We start from the raw sequence: 8,272 nt of genomic DNA, 5'->3' as shown, positions 1-8,272 counted from the left end.
CTATAAGGAGCATATAGACCATTGACATTTCCAAGCAGTTGACATTCCTATCGCATCTCGATGTCGTGAAGTTAGTCCGTTTTACAATAAAGGGTGTTGAATGAAGGACACACCTTTTCAATTTCTGCGTCGGAAGGGGAATCTACTAACGACAGACTTGTACTCTTCTTCAGTCTCTACGGGATAGGCTGTAGTTGTCCAGTTCAAAGATCTCCTGAACACCAGAGCCCATTTCTTCAGCAAAGTTTCATTGTACTGGTCTCTGGATCTCAAACAGCAGGTCAAACAGTCTGTTCACTGGGTAGCCATAACCCTGGAGAGAGAGAGGGGAGGTTACAAACCAGAGGCATCACAATCTGCTCCACTGGTTAATGACCAAAACTGCTTGGGTATTGGATCAGATCCCCCATTAGCTGTTGTGAAAGCAGCAGCTACTCTTCCTGGGGTCCACAGAACACAGAACACAGAACACAACACAGAACATGGAACACGGAACACGGAACACAACATAATACAGAACATTAACAGACAACAAACAGCTGCTTCACTCATACCTTATAAGAGCTCTAGGTTTAATTCATACTATCTTATCACCCAGTCTGAAGAGCTGGGACAAGACTCACCTGTAATGTGTCTGCAAATATGACAATGAGGTTCTTCAGCTGCAAAGCACCAGGTCGGATCACTGCAGTACGACTGGAAAGGAAGAGGCGGGGGCGGAAGTCCATCACAATCAAAAGGGAAAGGGAAAGTGTTACTCCCAGCCTTCTGGGTGAGGTAAGGGCTTATCTAGAAGCCTTGGTGTCAGGAATGGTGTCAGGAATGGCAAGGGTTTATCTAGAAGCCTGGTGTTAGGAATGATAAGGGCTTATCTAGAAGCCTTGGTGTTAGGAATGATAAGTGGTATCTAGAAGCCTTGGTGTTAGGAATGATAAGTGGTATCTAGAAGCCTTGGTGTTAGGAATGATAAGTGGTATCTAGGCCCTTGTTCCTGGCAGGCCCTCCCAGTGAGCAGCATTGAGCAGGGCTCCACTGGTCTAATGAAGACCTCAGGGCATTGCAGCCCAATGGGGACAGACTGGCCTCATGGAGACAGACTGGCCTCATGGAGACAGACTGGCCTCATGGAGACAGACTGGCCTCATGGAGACAGACTGGCCTCATGGAGACAGACTGGCCTCATGGAGACAGATTGGCCTCATGGGGACAGATTGGCCTCATGGAGACAGACTGGCCTCATGGGGACAGATTGATGGGGACAGACTGGAACAAGAACAGCAGTTGAACTAGTGTGACTATGGTAACAGAGCTGTGAGCTCAGAAGTGTGGAGAAAGAGGTATCAGGGGCGATTGGACATCAGTCAGGGATGATGGTGGTGATATCCCAGAGCTGGGACTCACGGGGTCTCACAGCCTGGGACTCACGGGGTCTCACAGCCTGGGACTCACGGGGTCTCACAGCCTGGGACTCACGGGGTCTCACAGCCTGGGACTCACGCGGTCTCACAGCCTGGGACTCACGCGGTCTCACAGCCTGGGACTGCTGGGTCTCATGCAGTCCTAGGGGCCAACAGTCTGGTCAAACCCTACTGCCAGGGTTAGTGTGACTGCTACCCTGGTCTCTCACTGATAAGAGACTTTAGCCCAAGCTAGGCCTGGTCAAAACCGGCCCGCTAGGTTAGTGACTGCTACCCTGGTCCTCTCTCACTGATAAGAGGCTTTGCTTCCCTGCCAGGTTAGTGACTGCTACCCCGGGTCCTCTCCCACTGATAAGAGGCTTTATCCCCAAGCTAGGGCTAGTGGACTGCTACCCTGGTCCTCTCCCACTGATAAGAGGCTTGTAGCCTCCCCGTTAGGTTAGTGTGACTGCAACCCTGGTCCTTCCCACCGCAGCAAGGAGATTCCAGCCCCTGCTAGGCCTGGTCAAAACCCTACTGCTCGGGCTATGACTGCTACCCCTGGTCCTCTCTCACTGATAAGAGGCTTTAGCCCCTGGGTTAGGTTAGTGTGACTGCTACCCTGGTCCTCTCCCACTGAGATGCAGGCTTTGAGTCCCCGTTAGGCCTCGGTCAAACCCTACTGCTAGGGTTAGTGTGACTGCTACCCTGGTCCTCTCCCACTGGATAAGAGGTGCTCTAGCCCCCGCTAGGGTTAGTGTGACTCACCCTGGTCCTCTCCCACTGATAAGCAGGCTTTAGCCCCCTGCCAGCCCTGGTCAAACCCTACTGCTAGGTTAGTGTGACTGCTACCCTGGTCCTCTCCAACTGACAAGAGGCTTTTAGCCCACTGCGAGGTTAGTGTGACTGCTACCCTGGTCCTCTCCCACTGATAAGAGGCTTTAGCCCCTGCTAGGTTAGGTGTTACTGTTGCCCTGGTCCTCTCCCACTGATAAGAGGTCTTTAGCCCCCTGCTAGGGCCTGGTCAAATTACTGCTAGGTTAGTAGACTAAGTACCTGTCCTCCTCCCACCGATAAGAGGCGCAGCCCCCTGCTAGGTTAGTGACTCTACCCTGGTCCTCTCCCACTGATAAGAGGCTTTAGCCCCGTTAGGCCTGGTCAAACCCTACTGCTAGGCTAGTGTGACTGCTACCCTGGTCCTCTCCCACTGATAAGAGGCTTTAGCCCCTGCTAGGCCTGTGTGTGTGACTGCTACCCTGGTCCTCTCCTTACTGATAAGAGGCTTTAGGCCCAAACCCTACTGCTAGGGTTAGTGTGACTGCTACCCTGGTCCTCTCCCACTGATAAGAGGCTTTAGCCCCTGCTAGGCCTGGTCAAACCCTACTGCTAGGGTTAGTGTGACTGCTACCCTGGTCCTCTCCCACTGATAAGAGGCTTTAGCCCTGCCAGGTGCCCTGGTCAAACCCTAGCCCCTGGGTTAGTGTGACTGCTACCCTGGTCCTCTCCCACTGATAAGAGGCTTTAGCCCCTGCTAGGCCTGGTCAAACCCTACAGCTAGGGTTAGTGTGATCTGCTGGTCCTCTCCCACCCTGGTCCCTTCCCACTGATAAGAGACTTTAGCCCCTGCTAGGGTTAGTGTGACTGCTACCCTGGTCCTCTCCCACTGATAAGAGGCTTTAGCCCCTGTTAGTTAGTGACTGCTACCCTGGTCCTCTCCCACTGATAAGAGGCTTTAGCCCCCTGCTAGGCCTGGTCAAACCCTACTGCTAGGGTTAGTGTGACTGCTACCCTGGTCCTCTCCCACTGATAAGAGGCTTTAGCCCCCTGCTAGGCCTGGTCAAACCCTACTGCTAGGGTTAGTGTGACTGCTACCCTGGTCCTCTCCCACTGATAAGAGGCTTTAGCCCCTGCTACTGCTACCCTGGTCCTTCCCACTGATAAGAGGCCCCCCCTGCTAGGTTAGTGTGACTGCTACCCTGGTCCTCTCCCACTGATAAGAGGCTTTGGCCCCCTGCTAGGCCTGGTCAAACCCTACTGCTAGGTTAGTGTGACTGCTACCCTGGTGATAAGAGGCTGCCCCTGCTACCTACCCTGGTCCTCTCCCACTGATAAGAGGCTTTAGCCCCCTGCTAGGCCTGGTCAAACCCTACTGCTAGGGTTAGTGTGACTGCTACCCTGGTCCTCTCCCACTGATAAGAGGCTTTAGCCCCCTGCTAGGGTTAGTGTGACTGCTACCCTGGTCCTCTCCCACTGATAAGAGGCTTTAGCCCCTGCCCTGGTCAAACCCTACAGCTAGGGTTAGTGTGACTGCTACCCTGGTCCTCTCCCACTGATAAGAGGCTTTAGCCCAAACCCTACTGCTAGGTTAGTGTGACTGCTACCCTGGTCCTCTCTCACTGATAAGAGGCTTTAGCCCCTGCAAACCCTAGGTTAGTGTGACTGCTACCCTGGTCCTCTCCCACTGATAAGAGGCTTTAGCCCTGCTAGGCCTGGTCAAACCCTACTGCTAGGGTTAGTGACTGCTACCCTGGTCCTCTCCCACTGATAAGAGGCTTTAGCCCCCTGCTAGGGTTAGTGTGACTGCTACCCTGGTCCTCTCCCACTGATAAGAGGCTTTAGCCCCCTGCTAGGCCTGGTCAAACCCTACTGCTAGGGTTAGTGTGACTGCTACCCTGGTCCTCTCCCACTGATAAGAGGCTTTAGCCCCCTGCTAGGCCTGGTCAAACCCTACAGCTAGGGTTAGTGTGACTGCTACCCTGGTCCTCTCCCACTGATAAGAGGCTTTAGCCCCTGCTAGGTTAGTGTGACTGCTACCCTGGTCCTCTCCCACTGATAAGAGGCTTTAGCCCCTGCCTAGGGTTAGTGTGACTGCTACCCTGGTCCTCTCCCCACTGATAAGAGGCTTTAGCCCCCTGCTAGTGCCTGGTCCCTTCCCAAAAGAGGCCCCCTGCTAGGGTTAGTGTGACTGCTACCCTGGTCCTCTCCCACTGATAAGAGGCTTTAGCCCCCTGCTAGGCCTGGTCAAACCCTACAGCTAGGGTTAGTGTGACTGCTACCCTGGTCCTCTCCCACTGATAAGAGGCTTTAGCCCCCTGCTAGGGTTAGTGTGACTGGTCAAACCCTGGTCCTCTCCTGCTGCTGGTCCTCTCCCCATATAAGAGGCTTTAGCCCCTGCTAGGTTAGTGTGACTGCTACCCTGGTCCTCTCCCACTGATAAGAGAGCTTTAGGCCCCCTGCTAGGGTTAGTGTGACTGCTACCCTGGTCCTCTCCCACTGATAAGAGGCTTTAGGCCCAAACTGCTAGGGTTAGTGTGACTGCTACCCTGGTCCTCTCCCACTGATAAGAGGCTTTAGCCCCCTGCTAGGCCTGGTCAAACCTACAGCCAGGTTAGTGTGACTGCTACCCTGGTCCTCTCCCACTGATAAGAGGCTTTAGCCCCTGCTAGGTTAGTGTGACTGCTGGTCAAACCCTAGGCTGACTTTAGCCCCTGCTAGGGTTAGTGTGACTGCTACCTGGTCCTCTCCCACTGATAAGAGGCTTTAGCCCCTGCTAGGGTTAGTGTGACTGCTACCCTGGTCCTCTCCCACTGATAAGAGGCTTTAGCCCCTGCTAGGTTAGTGTGACTGCTACCCTGGTCCTCCCCGGTCCCACTGATAAGAGGCTTTAGCCCCCCTGAGCCTGGTCAAACCCACTGCTAGGGTTACCCTGTGTGAGGCTTTAGCCCCCTGCTACCAGTGTGACTGGTCCTCTCCCACTGATAAGAGGCTTTAGCCCCTGCTAGGGTTAGTGTGACTGCTACCCTGGTCCTCTCCCACTGATAAGAGGCTTTAGCCCCTGCTAGGTTAGTGTGACTGCTACCCTGGTCCTCTCCCACTGATAAGAGGCTTTAGCCCCCTGCTAGGGTTAGTGTGACTGCTACCCTGGTCCTTCCCACTGATAAGAGGCTTTAGCCCCCCTGCTAGGGTTAGTGTGAGACTGCTACCCTGGTCCTCTCCCACTTTAAGAGGCTTTAGCCCCTGCTAGGTTAGTGTGACTGCTACCCCTGGTCCTCTCCCACTGACAAGAGGCTTTAGCCCCTGCTAGGCCTGGTCAAACCCTACAGCTAGGGTTAGTGTGACTGCTACCCTGGTCCTCTCCCACTGATAAGAGACCCCTTTGGCCCCCTGCCTAGGAGTTAGTGTGACTGCTACCCTGGTCCTCTCCCACTGATAAGAGGCTTTAGCCCCCTGCTAGGGTTAGTGTGACTGCTACCCTGGGGTCCTCTCCCACTGATAAGAGCTTCAGCCCCCTGCTAGACAAGCCTGGTCAAACCCTACTGCTAGGTTAGTGTGACTGCATACCTGGTCCTTCCACTGATAAGAGACTTTAGCCCCCTGCTAGGTTAGTGTGACTGCTACCCTGGTCCTCTCCCACTGATAAGAGGCTTCTTAGCCCCTGCTAGTTAGTGTGACTGCTACCCTGGTCCTCTCCCACTGGGATAAGAGGCTTTAGCCCCCAGGCCTGGTCAAAACCCTACTGCTAGGGTTAGTGTGACTGCTACCTCTGGTCCTCTCCCCACTGATGTTTCAGGCCCCTGCTAGGGTTAGTGTGACTGCTACCCTGGCCCTCTCCCACTGATAAGAGGCTTTAGCCCCCATAGTTAGTGTGACTGCTACCCTGGTCCTCTCCCACTGATAAGAGGCTTTAGCCCCTGCTAGGCCTGGTCAAACCCTACTGCTAGGTTAGTGTGACTGCTACCCTGGTCCTCTCCCCACTGATAGAGGTTTAGCCCCCAGCTAGGTTAGTGTGACTGCTACCCCGGGTCCTCTCCCACCGATAAGAGGCGTTAGCCCCCTGCTAGGTTAGTGTGACTGCTACCCTGGTCCTCTCCCACTGACAAGAGGCTTTAGCCCCCTGCTAGGCCTGGTCAAACCCTACAGCTAGGGTTAGTGTGACTGCTACCCTGGTCCTCTCCTACTGATAAGAGGCTTTAGCCCCCTGCTAGGGTTAGTGTGACTGCTACCCTGGTCCTCTCCCACTGATAAGAGGCTTTAGCCCCCTGCTAGGGTTAGTGTGACTGCTACCCTGGTCCTCTCCCACTGATAAGAGGCTTTAGGCCCCTGCTAGGGTTAGTGTGACTGCTACCCTGGTCCTCTCCCACTGATAAGAGGCTTTAGCCCCCTGCTAGGGTTAGTGTGACTGCTACCCTGGTCCTCTCCCACTGATAAGAGGCTTTAGCCCCCTGCTAGGGTTAGTGTGACTGCTACCCTGGTCCTCTCCCACTGATAAGAGGCTTTAGCCCCCTGCTAGAACACTTTCAATGGTAAAACGACACAGGGCTGAGCACTCCACAGGGCTGAGCACTCCACAGGGCTGAGCACTCCACAGGGCTGAGCACTCCACAGGGCTGAGCACTCCATGACCCCACAGACCTTGTCGAGCCAGGACACTCACTCCCCCTCACATCCAGGGGTGTGTTAGCTGTACTCACAGAGTGTGGTTGTGTATTTAGTGTGTGTGTGTGTGCGTGTGTACTCACAGAGTGTGGTTGTGTATTTAGTGTGTGTGTGTACTCACAGAGTGTGGTTGTGTATTTAGTGTGTGTGTGTGTGTGTGTGTGTGTGTGTGTGTGTGTGCGTGTGTGTGTACTCACAGAGTGTGGTTGTGTATTTAGTGTGTGTACTCACAGAGTGTGTGTGTGTGGTTGTGTATTTAGTGTGTGTGTACTCACAGAGTGTGTGTGTGTGTATGTTGTGTGTGTGTGTGTGTGTGTGTGTGTGTACTCACAGAGTGTGTGCGGAGCACGGCAGTGATCTTAGACAGGGCCATGTTCCACAGTTCATCAGTAAAGGCTCTGGTCAACAGTCCCTGTGTGGAGTGCAGAACGTGGTCCTCCACCAGGAAGAAGCCTACGATCTGGTTGAAGTAGCGCCGGTAACCCTCCACGGTCTCCTGCTGGACCAGGAAACAACACACATTATAGACAGAGGTTTGGAACTACTGATCAGGGGATGAGAACAAGAGAAGGGGAACACAGAGACAGAAAGAGGAGGGGAACAGAGGGAGGAGGGGAACAGATAGAGGAGGGGAACAGATAGAGGAGGGGAACAGATAGAGGAGGGGAACAGATAGAGGAGGGGAACAGATAGAGGAGGGGAACAGATAGAGGAGGGGAACAGATAGAGAGGGGAACAGATAGAGGAGGGGAACAGATAGAGAGGGGAACAGATAGAGGAGGGGAACAGATAGAGAGGGGAACAGATAGAGAGGGGAACCCTCCTCACCATATTAGACTGGGGAACAGATAGAGAGGGGAACAGATAGAGAGGGGAACAGATAGAGAGGGGAACAGATAGAGAGGGGAACAGATAGAGAGGGGGACAGATAGAGAGGGGGACAGATAGAGAGGGGGACAGATAGAGGAGGGGAACAGATAGAGGAGGGTAACAGATAGAGAGGGGAACAGATAGAGAGGGGAACAGATAGAGAGGGGAACCCTCCTCACCATATTAGACTGGGGCTGCAGCACCAGCCTGGCCTGTTTTTTCCTCTGTTTCCTGTAGTAGTTCTCAAACGTCTCTCTGTCACCCTGGAAACACAGAACAACGAGCCAGATGGTTCACCCCATGAAGAAATGTGAAGCATCCGGTTTGCATTTCCACTCACTACCAAATATGGTGATGACAGGAAGTCCAGTGGCCGGCAGCGGGAGAGAGTTGGCCGACATTCGGCAAATTGTCATTGGTGAAACAGTTAATCTGACATAGAGTTCTCTCTGTCCCTCTCTATTGGCTATTGGTGAAACAGTTAATCTGACATAGAGTTCTCTGTTCCTCTCATTGTCATTGGGGAAACAGTTAATCTACATATGAGATTCTCTGTCTCCTCTCTATAA

At 53.5% G+C, this 8,272-nt stretch overlaps 1 long non-coding RNA gene across 1 annotated transcript; it reads right to left on the bottom strand.

Annotated features, from left to right (window-relative positions):
• Positions 1–679: 679 nt before the first annotated feature.
• LOC135566396 (uncharacterized) lies at positions 680–7,967 on the bottom strand. Its single transcript, XR_010462070.1, has 3 exons — positions 7,883–7,967; positions 7,165–7,332; positions 680–696 (listed from the first exon to the last, which is right to left on the bottom strand). It is a non-coding gene; the product is annotated as an uncharacterized LOC135566396 (long non-coding RNA).
• Positions 7,968–8,272: the final 305 nt, after the last annotated feature.

This window comes from Oncorhynchus nerka, unplaced genomic scaffold (genome assembly GCF_034236695.1).
Source record: "Oncorhynchus nerka isolate Pitt River unplaced genomic scaffold, Oner_Uvic_2.0 unplaced_scaffold_5194, whole genome shotgun sequence".
Lineage (NCBI taxonomy): Eukaryota > Metazoa > Chordata > Actinopteri > Salmoniformes > Salmonidae > Oncorhynchus > Oncorhynchus nerka.
The sequence above is the reverse complement of the archived record's forward strand: the minus strand, read 5'-3'. Positions and strand labels throughout refer to the sequence as shown.